The sequence below is a fragment of the Rattus rattus genome, chromosome 7 (assembly GCF_011064425.1).
Source record: "Rattus rattus isolate New Zealand chromosome 7, Rrattus_CSIRO_v1, whole genome shotgun sequence".
Lineage (NCBI taxonomy): Eukaryota > Metazoa > Chordata > Mammalia > Rodentia > Muridae > Rattus > Rattus rattus.
Window position 1 is genome coordinate 123653392 of NC_046160.1, and position 12337 is coordinate 123665728.

Sequence of the window (12337 nt, forward strand, 5' to 3'; positions counted from 1 at the left end):
GCTGAGAGTTCTACATCTTCATCCGAAGGAAGCCAGGAACAGACTGTGCATCCTCAGGCAGCTAGGAGAAGAGTCTCCAAGCCCACCCCCACAGTGACACACTTCCTCCAACAGGGCCACACCTTCTAATAGTGCTATTCCCTGGGCCAAGCATATGCAAACCATCAGGTTGTCAGAGTAATTAAAAAAAAAAATCAGCGTATTTCCCAGTTCCAAAGCCAAGAAGTGTGATCCCTGTTCCTTCTCTTCTGTCTTTCCTCTGAAGCTTCAAGATGAAATACCCTTCTTACTGAACGTCAAGAGAGCCACAGGGTCTGGGCATAGCTTAGGGAAATGAGGAGGGACACTCAGTGGCTTCCTGTGAGCTAAAATAGAGCCCTGAGCCCTGAGCTCTCAGAGAACCCTGGCCAGTCAAGACTTTCCCCTCCCTGAACCATGGAAGGAACCACTGTTGGACCACTTTCTTGGCACTTGCCTTGGTAACCCGATGACTGCTGGCTAAAGGTCAGGTGGCAAGCTCCTTATTTGTGGTGCCTTCCAGTGTTCCCCTTGACACAAAGGAAGACAGCCCTCACTGGTACTATAGAGACAGCTCAGATCCTGCCTCTGATGCTTACCAGTTCTGGCTTTGGCTAAGTTGCCAGAGACCTCTAAGACTCCGTTTCCTTAGTGGCGAGATGGGCTAGCAACGGTGCCTGACCCGAAAGAACTGTGGAGAGGACTGGGTAAGCTACTTATGGGAACATCCATCACATAGAGCTGAATGGGTAGAACCATTCTGAACAGGTTACTGATAGGGTGTAGGTGATCACTGGTAGAAAAAAGGGAGAAAACACATTTCCATGGAGTAATTATATTTAGCAACGAGGCTCTCCAATTTTCTGGTAATAAAAGGACTTTTTATTTTTGCTCAGAGCCCCCTTGAGTCTCACAATCATGCTTTTAGATGGTGCCTTTTGTCCCAGAATCTTGGAGCAGCCCTGAAATCAAAACATGACAAGGACTGGATGGTGGCAAAAGGGAAAGTGACAATTTGCTTTTGTTTTTGAACAAGCTCGCCTTCCCTTCCCAGTTCGTAACTTGGCAGCCGGGTATGAGCATGCATGCAGATCTGACCCAAGCCACAAAGGACACCTAACGACAGCTGCTTCTAGCCCTGTCCTGGACATGGGATGATGAGAGAAGGGGACCCCGAGGTGCTCAGAAGGAGGAATTAAGAGGTCTGAGCACACAGGAGCCTTCCCTATCTCTCACGAGCAGATGTAACAGACAGGGATGGGGAGTGGGGGAAAGGTGGCAGGTTTGGTAAAGTTAATCATTTATGTAAGTGGCAGATGAGCCATCCAACCTGGGTGTTTCCTTCTTCACAAACCCACAGCTAGTTTCCGTAGTGTGGTGGTTATCACGTTCGCCACACAAACCCACACTGGCTCCCATCAACAGTCTGCTTCTCACTTCCTCTAAAGAGGTTCGTCTTGGCTTTCAAAGATGGGAAGCAGGAAGACCAGTTCACTTCCGTGGGACTCTGGGAGAGGCACCTTGTGGGGAGTAGAAGGGAGAGTAGAAACGTCCTGGATTTCCAAGAAGGAAACCAAAGCAGCAGCACCTTAGAATCAATCTAAGTCTTCACCTTGCCTAAAATCTGACATTATTGTATGTGCTACTAATAGGGGAATAATAAGATCACTGTTGGTTGCAATAGGTGCAGACCACATGACGGTTCCAAATTTCAGAGATTAACTGATCGAAAAACGTAGACCAGATGAGGGGGTGGGGGGTGGGGAGTCAGGTTAAGTCCCTTGTTGCCAAGCAGGAAAACTTCGAGTTTGATCTCAGACACCTGCACAGTGGAGTGGGAGAAATGACTCCTGCAAGCTGCCCTTTGACCTTTCCCTGTGCCCTGTGGCATGTGCTCACACACATACAACAAACAAACAAACAAACAAGCAAATGCTTGTAGTTAAATTAACTAAATGATGTAATTAAAGCAACAATGGATGAGAGATTGCATCTGTGGGGCCAGCTTCCCTCCTATAACGAGGTTGACCATGGGAGGTAGAAAGCAGGGTAGATAATTGTAGGGACAAAGGAACTTAACACTGGAGGGCTGGCTGGGCTGGCAGGCACTGGCTAGCACTGCCGATATCCACAGGCTCCATAGCAGCTCTGACCTCGTTACACTTTCCAACCTTGGAAGCCGTAACCCACATCTGGAAGGATTTGGAACAGTCGTTTCCACAGGGTGGTGTTAATCCCACTGGGCGAGAAAAAAAAAGACCACTAACTGTAATTTCTGAGCCAAATCTGAAGCATGTTTTTTTTAAAGATTTATTTATTTATTTTGTATATGAGTACACTGTAGCTGTCTTCAGACACACCAGAAGAGGGCATCGGATCCCATTACAGATGGTTGTGAGCCACCATGTGGCTGCTGGGATTTGAACTCAGGACCTCTGGAAGAGCAGTCGGTGCTCTTAACCACTGAGCCATCTCTCCAGCCCCTGAAGTATGTTTTATTAAGTGCTGGTGAGGATGATGGACACTGGCTAAGTCCTTACTCTCGTCTCCCTCAGTAGGGCACCAAAGACTAGTAGTTAGAGGCTTCTAAAGGCCATTACGTCCTGCCTTTGTCTGATGGGGGCAAGCATTCATCTTGAGGTACTGGGCAAGCATTCATCCTGAGGTACTGGGCAAGCATTCATCCTGAGGTACTTCCTGCTTATCTACCTCCAGCCTACATGTGATCAAGCAAGTCTTGTTCAGTTGGAGCAACCCAACTTGTTTACAGAAGTGAAAGCATGACTCTTGTTAATATGAACAATGGCCTCCAGCATTCCTTGAAACTGTCTGTCCTTGGGCAAGCGGGGATACAGGGTTAGAGACAGTTTAGCTTTATAGATCTCTTAATCAAAATAAGTTTTTAAAAGGTGTATTTATTTATTCTATATAAGTACACTGTAGCTGTCTTCAGAAGACACACCAGAAGAGGGCTTCAGATCCCATTATAGATGGTTGTGAGCCACCATGTGGTTGCTGGGATTTGAACTCAGGACCTCTAGGAAGAGCAGTCAGTGCTCTTAACCACTGAGCTATCTCTCCAGCCCAATTAAAATGATTTAAACTTAAAACATTTAGCCCTTGCAGTGGCCTTGAATGGATCAAGGTCAATTCATAAGTATCTTAATTACTTCTGCTGCTGTCTAAAATATTTTGTCAGGAGAAAAGGTTTGTTCTAGCTCACGGTTCACAGTTAAGTCCTTCATGGTGGGAGAGGACCCTTTGAAGCTTAAAGCAGCTGCACACATCAGATATATAATCAGGAAGCCAAGAGCAATGAACGCCTGCTGCTGCTCAGCCTCTTTTCCATACAGGTCCGGGATCCTAGCCAGGGAATGGTGCCGCCCACAGTGGGAGGGTCTTCCCACACCAGTTCAGATAATCAAGGCAGTCCCTTAAAGCCTTGCCTGGGCCCCTCTGGCTATTCTAGATCTTGAGGTTAATTATCATGGTGGCTTTGAAGCTTGGTCTATTTATCTAGACACTGGGTTCCCTGCAAGAGTATATGAAATCATTTTTTCAGAAAGTAATTGATGTTCATAAAATCCTGTTTATTGGAATTTGCGCACGTACTAGCTTTCCCACCAGATCTTAAATGTATTGGGCTCTATGCCTGACGAATAGATGGTCAAAGGTCAAGGGGCTGGGTGGGTACAAACCAGGGCTAGAGACTCCTGCATATTCCCCTCCTTGCTCCCCTCTCATTTCCCTCCTTACCAGGGGTAGTATTTTCCTAAGTTTGTTACTGTAATTAATTAGGAGGCCCAGTGGCTTTGTTCCAGATAGATCAAAGCTCTTCTTAAGCCTTACCTTGTCCTCCCCTTGGTCTTGGAAAGGCAAATTGCTAGTTACCCTGGGATGACTATCCCCACTCCACAGACGAGAACAAGGAAAAGGACTCAAGAACTGACTGGTGGGTGGGTGGAGGGAGCACCTGGTGGCAGCCTGCCAGGAACTAATAACTATGTTGGTTGCTTGGGGTTTCCACCATGAGTGAAGATGGTGCCAACCTCCACTCTTTCCCCCAAAGTGACTCCCACTGTTGACTTCTTCACGTCTCTGTGTTTTATAAAGAGAAAAGAAGCCAGAAGCCAAGGGTATGTTTGGTGGAGGTGCAGTATGGTGTGGGGGAAGGGGTGTCTCTGCGGGTCCACACTGAGGCATCCCTTCCCCATGAGGTAGCAGCCATAGGACAGTATAGTATAGAATAGAGTTTATTGTTCATTCAGGGAATGGGAAGGGGAGTTGAGGGAGTAGAGACAGAGAAAGGCAGCGATGGGGGAGGGGGAAGAAGAGGGGGGGAGAGGGTGATGGAGAGGGAGGGGGAGAGGGAGAAGGAGAGGGAGAAAGAAGAATAGAGAGGCCAGCCATGAGCACATGGAGAGAGAGAGAGGGGAATGGGGAGAGGGGGAAGAGGGTAAGTGGACAAGAGCAAGAGGAGAAGAGAAGAAAGCAGCCCCTTTTATAGTGAGTCAGGCACACCTGGCTGTTGCCAGGTAACTGTGGGGCGGAGCCTAGAAGGAATGCTAATGGCCAAGACCACAGGGGCTCTTAGAGCTGAAAAAGGGCAGCCTGGGGTCCGGCTGTGTGGCAAGCGGATGCAATTCTACACAACAAATTGTAGTTAGTCTTCCTTGCTGAAGACTTGTGGTTCACACTGCCTAACCTTCACATGCGTTACCTGCTTGATCCTCGATGGCCCCCGGACTAGGAATCTCATGACCTATGACTCTGCTCTCCACACTTCTATCACTGAGCTGAGAGAGGGTTTCATGAAAGGAGTTGCCCCTGTGTTTTGAGGCTGTGTATAAAGTAGCCTCCAGAAGAGCATCCAAAAGCAGAGTCAGAGAACATGAATCCCCTAAAATCAAAATGTATGGAGAAACCTAATCCCTGTCTCACAGTAGGGCTTTGTTAAATGTTAATTAAATGGGAATCTTTGATGGACACTCTAACTCCTGGTTTACAGTAAATGTACCAAAATATTTGTTAGGACTATGAGGTTAGTTTTTTGTTTTCTTTTGATTTGATTTTTTGAGACAGGGTCTATGTTGCTCTGGCTGTCCTGGAACTCACTATGGAGCTCTATCTGCCTCTGGCTCAAGAAAGCTGGGATTAAAGGCGAGTACCACCAGGCCTGGCTGTAGAGGTATATTATACTCTCAAGCCTGTCCACCCAGAGCTCAGCCCTTAATTTCCAAAGCTCAGCAGGACCGATCACTGGCCTGTCTATTTCTGTTCCAGAGCAACCTATCAACTCATAGGCTGTGCTGAAGGTCTCCTAAGTCTTAGGAGTTGCAACGTAACCAGTGGTATTTCAGACATGCTGTCACCATGACGGCAGCTTGGACTGGTCTCCTACCACTCTACACTGCTAGGACTTCTCAGCACGTGTGGGTGGTGTTGGAGGTGTTGGCAACAGCCTTGGAACATAGCCTCAGCAAAGTAGCACTTGACTGAGAGCCATCCAACTGATAACGCCGGAGCCCTGAGTTCTGGAATACATTCTATTCCCACCTTGGAACAGTCCAGGCAGTGTTGCTGACTTAACTGTGCTTTAAGGTCAGCCAATTGTCAAGCTAGTGTGGAAGCAGCGACCTTTCTTCTGCACTAGGGGAACTCAGTCACAATGTAACAAGTAAGTCCCATTCCAAGCACATGTGTGTACTTGTTTGTGCTGTTGCAGAATGGCTCTCACTCAAAGCCTTCTGACCACAGAGTCTTGCTGGGGGACTTCACACTCACAAGATGTGTGAATCTTGAGGCCTCTCTGCTGACAAATATTCATCAAGAGCTCACCTTGTGCCTGTGTTTCCTTGGGGGTGTGTACAGAAAGCAGATGCCACTAGAGGATTTGTTGAGGAGGGTTTCTGTTCCAGGAGGCTGTTTAGAAAGGTGTGGGGTCAGGGGCAGCCACTATGTTACCAGCTCCAGCCTTAACATCATCACCATGGTATGCTGGCGGTGTGTACGGGAAGCCCAGTTGAAGTCACCTTCAGTTATGGGACTTATCTGTGTGTGTGTGTGTGTGTGTGTGTGTGTGTGTGTGTGTGTGTACGCGCACGCGCTTGCGCTTGCTTTCGTGTTTGCTGGGAAGAAATCAGAGGAAACACCTTCTTTAGCTGATTTTCCTTTTTTCTTTCATTCTCAGGTTCCCCGGTGGATCAAACCCAACAGAAGCCTGGGAGCTGTGGGACATGCGGTGCAGTTGTTTTGTGGGGCTGCTATATGGGGCAGACAGCAAAATAGGAAAGAAACAGGAGCTAGTATAGGTACCTGGGATGGCAAATTCAAGATATGAAGATCAATGTTAAATTGCACACTGGACGACAACTCAGATTTTGTAGGGACTAAAGTTCATACAGTGTTTTAGGATCCACCTTAAGAAACAACACAGGCCAGGAGTGGTAGCACACACTTTTAACTTAGCTGTTGGGAGTCCGAGGCAGGTGGATCTCTATGAATTTCAGGCCAGCCTGGTCTATCCCGGGAGTTCCTGGAGAGCTAGAGTTACATAGTGAGATCGTGTCTTCAAAACAAAACAAAAAAAAAAACAACGACAAAAACAACAAAAATTTTAATTGGTAAAGAAATAGCAATAAACAAGAACAGTGCCAAACCCGAGGCCTTTCCCAGGATTTCAGAAGCCGCAGATCCAAAGTGCAGCCTGAAGTCCATGCTTCCAGCCTCTAGGAAGGAGACAGTGAAACAAAGCAAACTGACGTTAGAGAACAGCAGCCTAAACACTGCGGCGGGTTAGGTAAACACCGAGACATGCTTCGAGTATTTGAAATGACTCTCTTTTTGTCTATCCGTTTAATAAATAAGCAACAGTGAGTACTGGTTATATTTGTTTCGGTTTTTACGGCTTTGAGAGCCAGTAGTAGTAGCTGATAAAACAGCAATCGGGATGCAAACCACACTTCCCAGAAGCCCTCGGGCTCAGAGGAACACGCCCCCTCTTTCTTCTTAGAGGTCCAAAGACTACAATTCCCAGCATGGAGCAAGCACAAGGACTACAACTCCCGGCATGCTCACCGCGGTGACAGAGAAGCGCGGCCTTTCTCTCGCCCCGCCTTCCCCGCCGCTCGCAGCCAATGGGAAGGCTCTGTACTACGAGGTGCAGAGGGGACAGCGCCGTGGGCAAGTCGCAAGTCTAGAAAGCGGCGGGAAGTTCGTACTACGCTGTGGACGGCGAGTTGGCCGCTCTGGGTAGGGAGCCCTGGGGTGGCGGCGGGACGGTGGGTACAGCGACGCTTCAGAGAGGCGCCTGCTCATCCGGGTGTCAGGCGGCGCGGCTGCTGGGTCGGGTCTGCCCGGGAACCCTCGCCTCTCTGCCCGCTCGCGGAGCTGCCGGAAGCCCGGTTCTAGAAGGCCGCCCGAAGCCTGGACAGGGCCAGGTGGCGGACACCGGGACAGAAATCTGGACCGGCCGAGCTTACCTCTTCCTTAGCAGCGGTGAGGTGAGGCCTCGGGGCACACCCGCGGCCGCTAGCTTCTCGTTTCCTCCCTGGCCTTGCTCCACAGGTCTCCACCGCCGGTGACCTGTCTCCTGTTGCAGTGTCTTCAGAGGCAAACAGGTTTGCTCCAGCGCCCAAGTTTGTTTTAGACCGTTTCCAGTTCACATAGCCTAGGTGTAAAAGTGCGCCAGAGTCTTTGAGAGCTGGGGACACACGCTAGTCCTTATCCGGTTACCCATCCCTCCCCCCCATTGTCTTATCGTTGATGGTAACCATTCTTTAAGTCTCTGCCTGTATTATTCCTTTCTGTCCCCCATTGCTCTTGGAGTAATTTGGAAACACGATTTTGCCATTGGGAAGGTGGTGGTTAAACCTAGGGAATCGTTGAAGAGCGTCGTTGCTTTCCCTTAAAAAAAAAAAAAAAAAAAACCAACCAAAAACCAAAAAGTCCCCCAATCGGCCCCCCGGCACTCCCCCTCCCCCAACCCTAGAATTGCCCATCTGTTGAATGTGGAATTCAAAACAGTGAAAAAAATGTAGATCAGAACTTTATCATCATTATTATTTTGGATTTTTTTTTTTTCCTTTCTGTGTAGCCTTGGCTGTCCTGGAACTTGCTCTGTAGACCAGGCTGACCTTGAACTCACAAGAGATCTGCCTGCCTCTGCCAGCTGAGTTCTGGGACTAAAGGCTTGGGCCACCATCCCCAGGCTTAAGAGTTCAGGAGAAGGGCATCTCCCTTTTTTGTGATACTCCGATCATAAGGTTTGGGGAAATTTAATTTACAATTATGATTGGAATTAAGTATCTGGGTGGCTAAGATAATGTTGATCTCCCTGTGGAAAGGAATGTAAGCTGACATCACTTAACTAATGGCTTTCCCTGTTGTGCTACCACCGATGGCAGACACTGCAGCTCAGCGTCACTGACGGAGACCGTGCTCACAGTAGCATGGGTTGAGCCGAATACCAAGCGTGTGTTAGGCGTTAGGCCTTTGGTACAGCACTGGTGTCCAGTACAGATGCACTTTGACGACTGCAATGGCTGCTGCTCATGCCTGGTGTGGCAGAAAAGACAAGCGTTTGTTAAACAAGTGTGACGGTAGAGTTGTGTCAAGCAGGGAGCCTGGCATCTTATAAATTATCGAGCGCCCGGCAGTGGCTATATAGAAAGCTTAGGCAGAGTCTTATTCAAGCATGCATGCTTGTATCTTAAAAATAGCAGCAGTGCATGTCAAATGTTGACAGACCCTAAAGTTAAATTTCTTACAGGAAATAAGCCAACTTCCCTTAACTTTGAGAACTAACGTAAAATAATAATGAGTGAATGTCCCAGGTGTCTAGAAAAGACAAAGATATAAATTTTCACACCCCCCCCGAAGGCATCCATAGTAGACATACTATGAAAAGGATTTGATTTGGAAAAATTGAACCTTAAAATATTTTTTATTAAAAAAAGAAACGCATTTGAAAGTGGGATTTATCTTGCAATCAAATGCAGAAGTGTGACTCCCAGAGCTTTTATGCAAACGAGCAAAGGCTCCCATCCTAAGGTATCAGGCAGTGAGCCTGCTAGAATGAGGTGGGGCTGTGGGGGAAGACGATCTGCACGGTCCTCAGTGGATTTAACGGGATGGCCTCACGCATGTTTTAGACAGGTCGGGCATTTTGCATGCTTGTCAAGGGTTTTGTTTGTTTTTTGTTTTGATTTGTTTTTGAGATGGTTTCATTATTAGCCCTAGCTGTCCTGGATCTCACTCTGTAGAGCAGGCTGGCCTCGAACTCACACAAGATCTGCCTGCCTCTGCTTCCCAAGTGCTGGGGTTAAAGGTGCGTACCACCACGGCTGGGCTGTCCAGGTTCTATTTAAATACAGGAGGACATAGACTGATCATGAGAGCTACCTGAGACCCGAGACCACGTGACACTTGCTAAGTGCAAAACTAACCCTTGCTATCCTACTGTTTGGTTGAAGCAGTAAGGATGTGAGATGAGTTTAGAAGGTGGTAACTACAGCAGCCATGCCGTTGGCTCAGTGGTGAAACTTTTGGCCCATATTTCTTTAACTGCCTTTGCAGTTGTCATTATAAAGTCATAAGGCCAGCCAGTGTCATTTAATATTCCCTCTGAAAATGGAGTCCAAGCCCTGTGTCCACAGGTTGCTACACTGAAGTAACTTGTATTTCTAAACATCGCCTGCAACCTTTGTTCTCAAACCCAAGTGTGTCAGCCCTTTGGGGGCACACATGTAGTACGTGATCTTTATTAACTTTAGTTTTGAGACATGGTCTTGGTGTGTGGTCTGGGGCTGCCCTAGAATTCACTAGGTTGGCTGGAGCTCGCTGCAGTCTCCTGATTTACAAGTGGCCAGTGATGTGTGCATGGCGTGGCGGTGGGGAGATGCGTGCCTCACCTGGCTAGGCCTGTGCTTTAAGAGAAGCTCTTCAGAGCCTGGGGAGGGATGAGGTGTGTCCTGACCTCAGAGTAGGCAATAAATGGATCTAACTAATAGGAAGGACATTTTACTGCCGTTCTTTAATAAACGTAAGAACTTCAGGTGCAGTGGTTTGTGGGCTTGGGATGTTGTGAGTCATATTTTCCCTTCAAGTGAGAGGATCTTGTGTTACTAAGTAGCACAGCTCAGACATCAGAGGGACTGTGTGGCATGTGGAATTTTAACAGTATACTTATAAGTATACTTTAATTCCAGCGCTGCAGAGGCAGAGGCAGGCAGATCTCTGTGAGTTCCAGCCAACCAGATCTACATAGTGAGTTTCAGACAAGCCAGAACTACACAGTGGAGACTCTGTCTTGAAAACAAGCAAGCAAACAAAAGAACAACCGCCACCACACAAAAAGGTATGCTTATACAAGCTGACTACAGACCTCACAGGACACTATTGAAGGTTGATTCCACTAGCGTCACTAGGGGACATCATTTTATGGGACTCCTTTGTCTATCCTCAGTCACTGACTGGCAGTTGTTAGGCGGCTGGTGACTGCACCTTGATGAGTCTGTATCAGCTCCTGTTTCAAAGGATGGGAACCTGCGCTACAGGATTTAAAAATTAAGACGGACATATATTTTGAGTAATACTAAACATGTACATGAAAATCAATGTATCAGTAAACCAGGTGCATTAGGTAGGAGATAAACTAAACGGAAGTCATATAATTAAATGGCAGAGTAATCAGTTTGAAATTTTCCAGAGTTCTGCCAGGTACTTTTAAAGCAGCTATCACACTGATTTTGGAAAGAAGCACACTTTACAGAGCTCAGTATCAGGAACAGAATGGTTGCATGAGAACTAAAAAAAAAAAGAGGCCTTATAATTGCTGTCTGCATCAGATTCTCTCTGGCTGGCTGTTGGTGGGTGAGCAGAGGTGTCTCTAGACTTCGCTTCTTGCTATAAGAACTTCAGAGAAGCCGCATTATATAACTAACTGGGGACTTCACATAAGATTAAACAAACACGGAGCTTGGAATCTTTTACCCAGGATAAGCTCGCTTGTGCGCTCTCTCCTCTCTCTCTCTCTTTCTCTCTGTCTGTCTCTGTCTCTGTCTCTGTCTCTCTCTGTCTCTCTCTGTCTCTCTGTCTCTCTCTCTCTCTGTATGTATGTACGTACGTATGTATGTAAATCAAATAAATGACCACTTTATTTGAGGTTGCATTTCTCAAGTTATTTTACCACATATGTACTGAACAAGTGCCTTCTTTTAGTGATACTCTGTGTCTTGGCACTGTGGGCTTCTCAAAGTACTGAGCACGTAGAGCACTGCTAACCGTTTAGTCCTCATGGGCTGTAGACTGTTTCTGGAGACTGCAGACGATCAGTCCTCACACATGGCCTTGGCCATCAATGTGCAGATTCTTTGTCATTGTAAGTTCTCTGTTCAAGGTAATGAGAAAGTCTTTTTAGACAGCAAAAAAGTTTTAAATTATTTTTTTGTAAAAGCTCTATTTGGTTTTTAAATGCTAAAGAGATTTAGCCTTGTTTCTTCAGGTTTATATAATTTAAGAAATCATGATTTGGAAATTCATCTGTAAAATGTATAGATACAGATACTATGAAATTAATTTGGCAATTTCTAAAAGATTTAAACATAGACTTAACATATGATCCCACAGTTGTATCCCAGACATTTATTCTAGATAAATAAAAACTTGAATTTGTACAAAAAGTTGCTCATTCATACCCATAGACACTTTATAATAGCCCCAAACCAGAGAGAACTCCCCAGCCTCAGGATGACAGAGAAGAGTGCGGCACAGTCATACAGCACCAGGCCCCGTTAGAAGGAGAAGGTGTTGGTGTACAGAGCAGTTTGAATGGAGCCATAGACGAGTGCGAGGTGTGAACAGGGAGCCTTGCACAGAGGAGTTTGCCATCGTTGGTTTACAAAGCCTGATTCTTTGCAAAGAAACCAAGGGGCTTTTGCTTGTATTTACTTTTTTTCAAGACAGGGTTTTGGCTGTCCTGGAACTTGCTTTGTAAACCAAGCTTTGCATTCAGATCTGGCTGGCTCTGCCTCCAAGCACTGGTATTAAAGCTGTGGGGCACCACCACCTGGCTAGCAAGGGGCTTTATGTGAAGGTAAGTTTCTGTGTCATCCCATGGGGAAATGTGGCATCATGTGTGGAGGCAGTCCATTCATGAACATAAGCACATTAAACAGTGCAGCCACGGACAGCTCTCACGGACACTTAGGGCAACAGTGAAGACAGTTTAAGTTTACTTTTGTTCATCTGAAATAGAGAATATGACTTTGGTTGCTTGCAAGTTTCTCTTAAGAGCCTTAGACAAAAGGAAAACAACCTT

The 12337-nt window shown here is 46.7% G+C and overlaps 1 protein-coding gene across 6 annotated transcripts in view; it reads left to right on the plus strand.

Annotated features, from left to right (window-relative positions):
* The first annotated feature begins 7101 nt into the window (after window positions 1-7101).
* The window catches only part of Vrk1 (VRK serine/threonine kinase 1), a 63270-nt gene continuing 58034 nt past the window's right edge, over window positions 7102-12337 (plus strand). For 2 of the 6 annotated variants that reach the window (XM_032908393.1, XM_032908387.1), the window contains exon 1: window positions 7184-7269. The gene's annotated coding sequence lies outside the window, so the exon portion shown is untranslated. Of the gene's footprint in view, window positions 7638-10323; window positions 10373-12337 lie in introns of those variants that run through there. The other 4 variants (XM_032908388.1, XM_032908389.1, XM_032908390.1 and 1 more) reach the window with 4 other exon arrangements.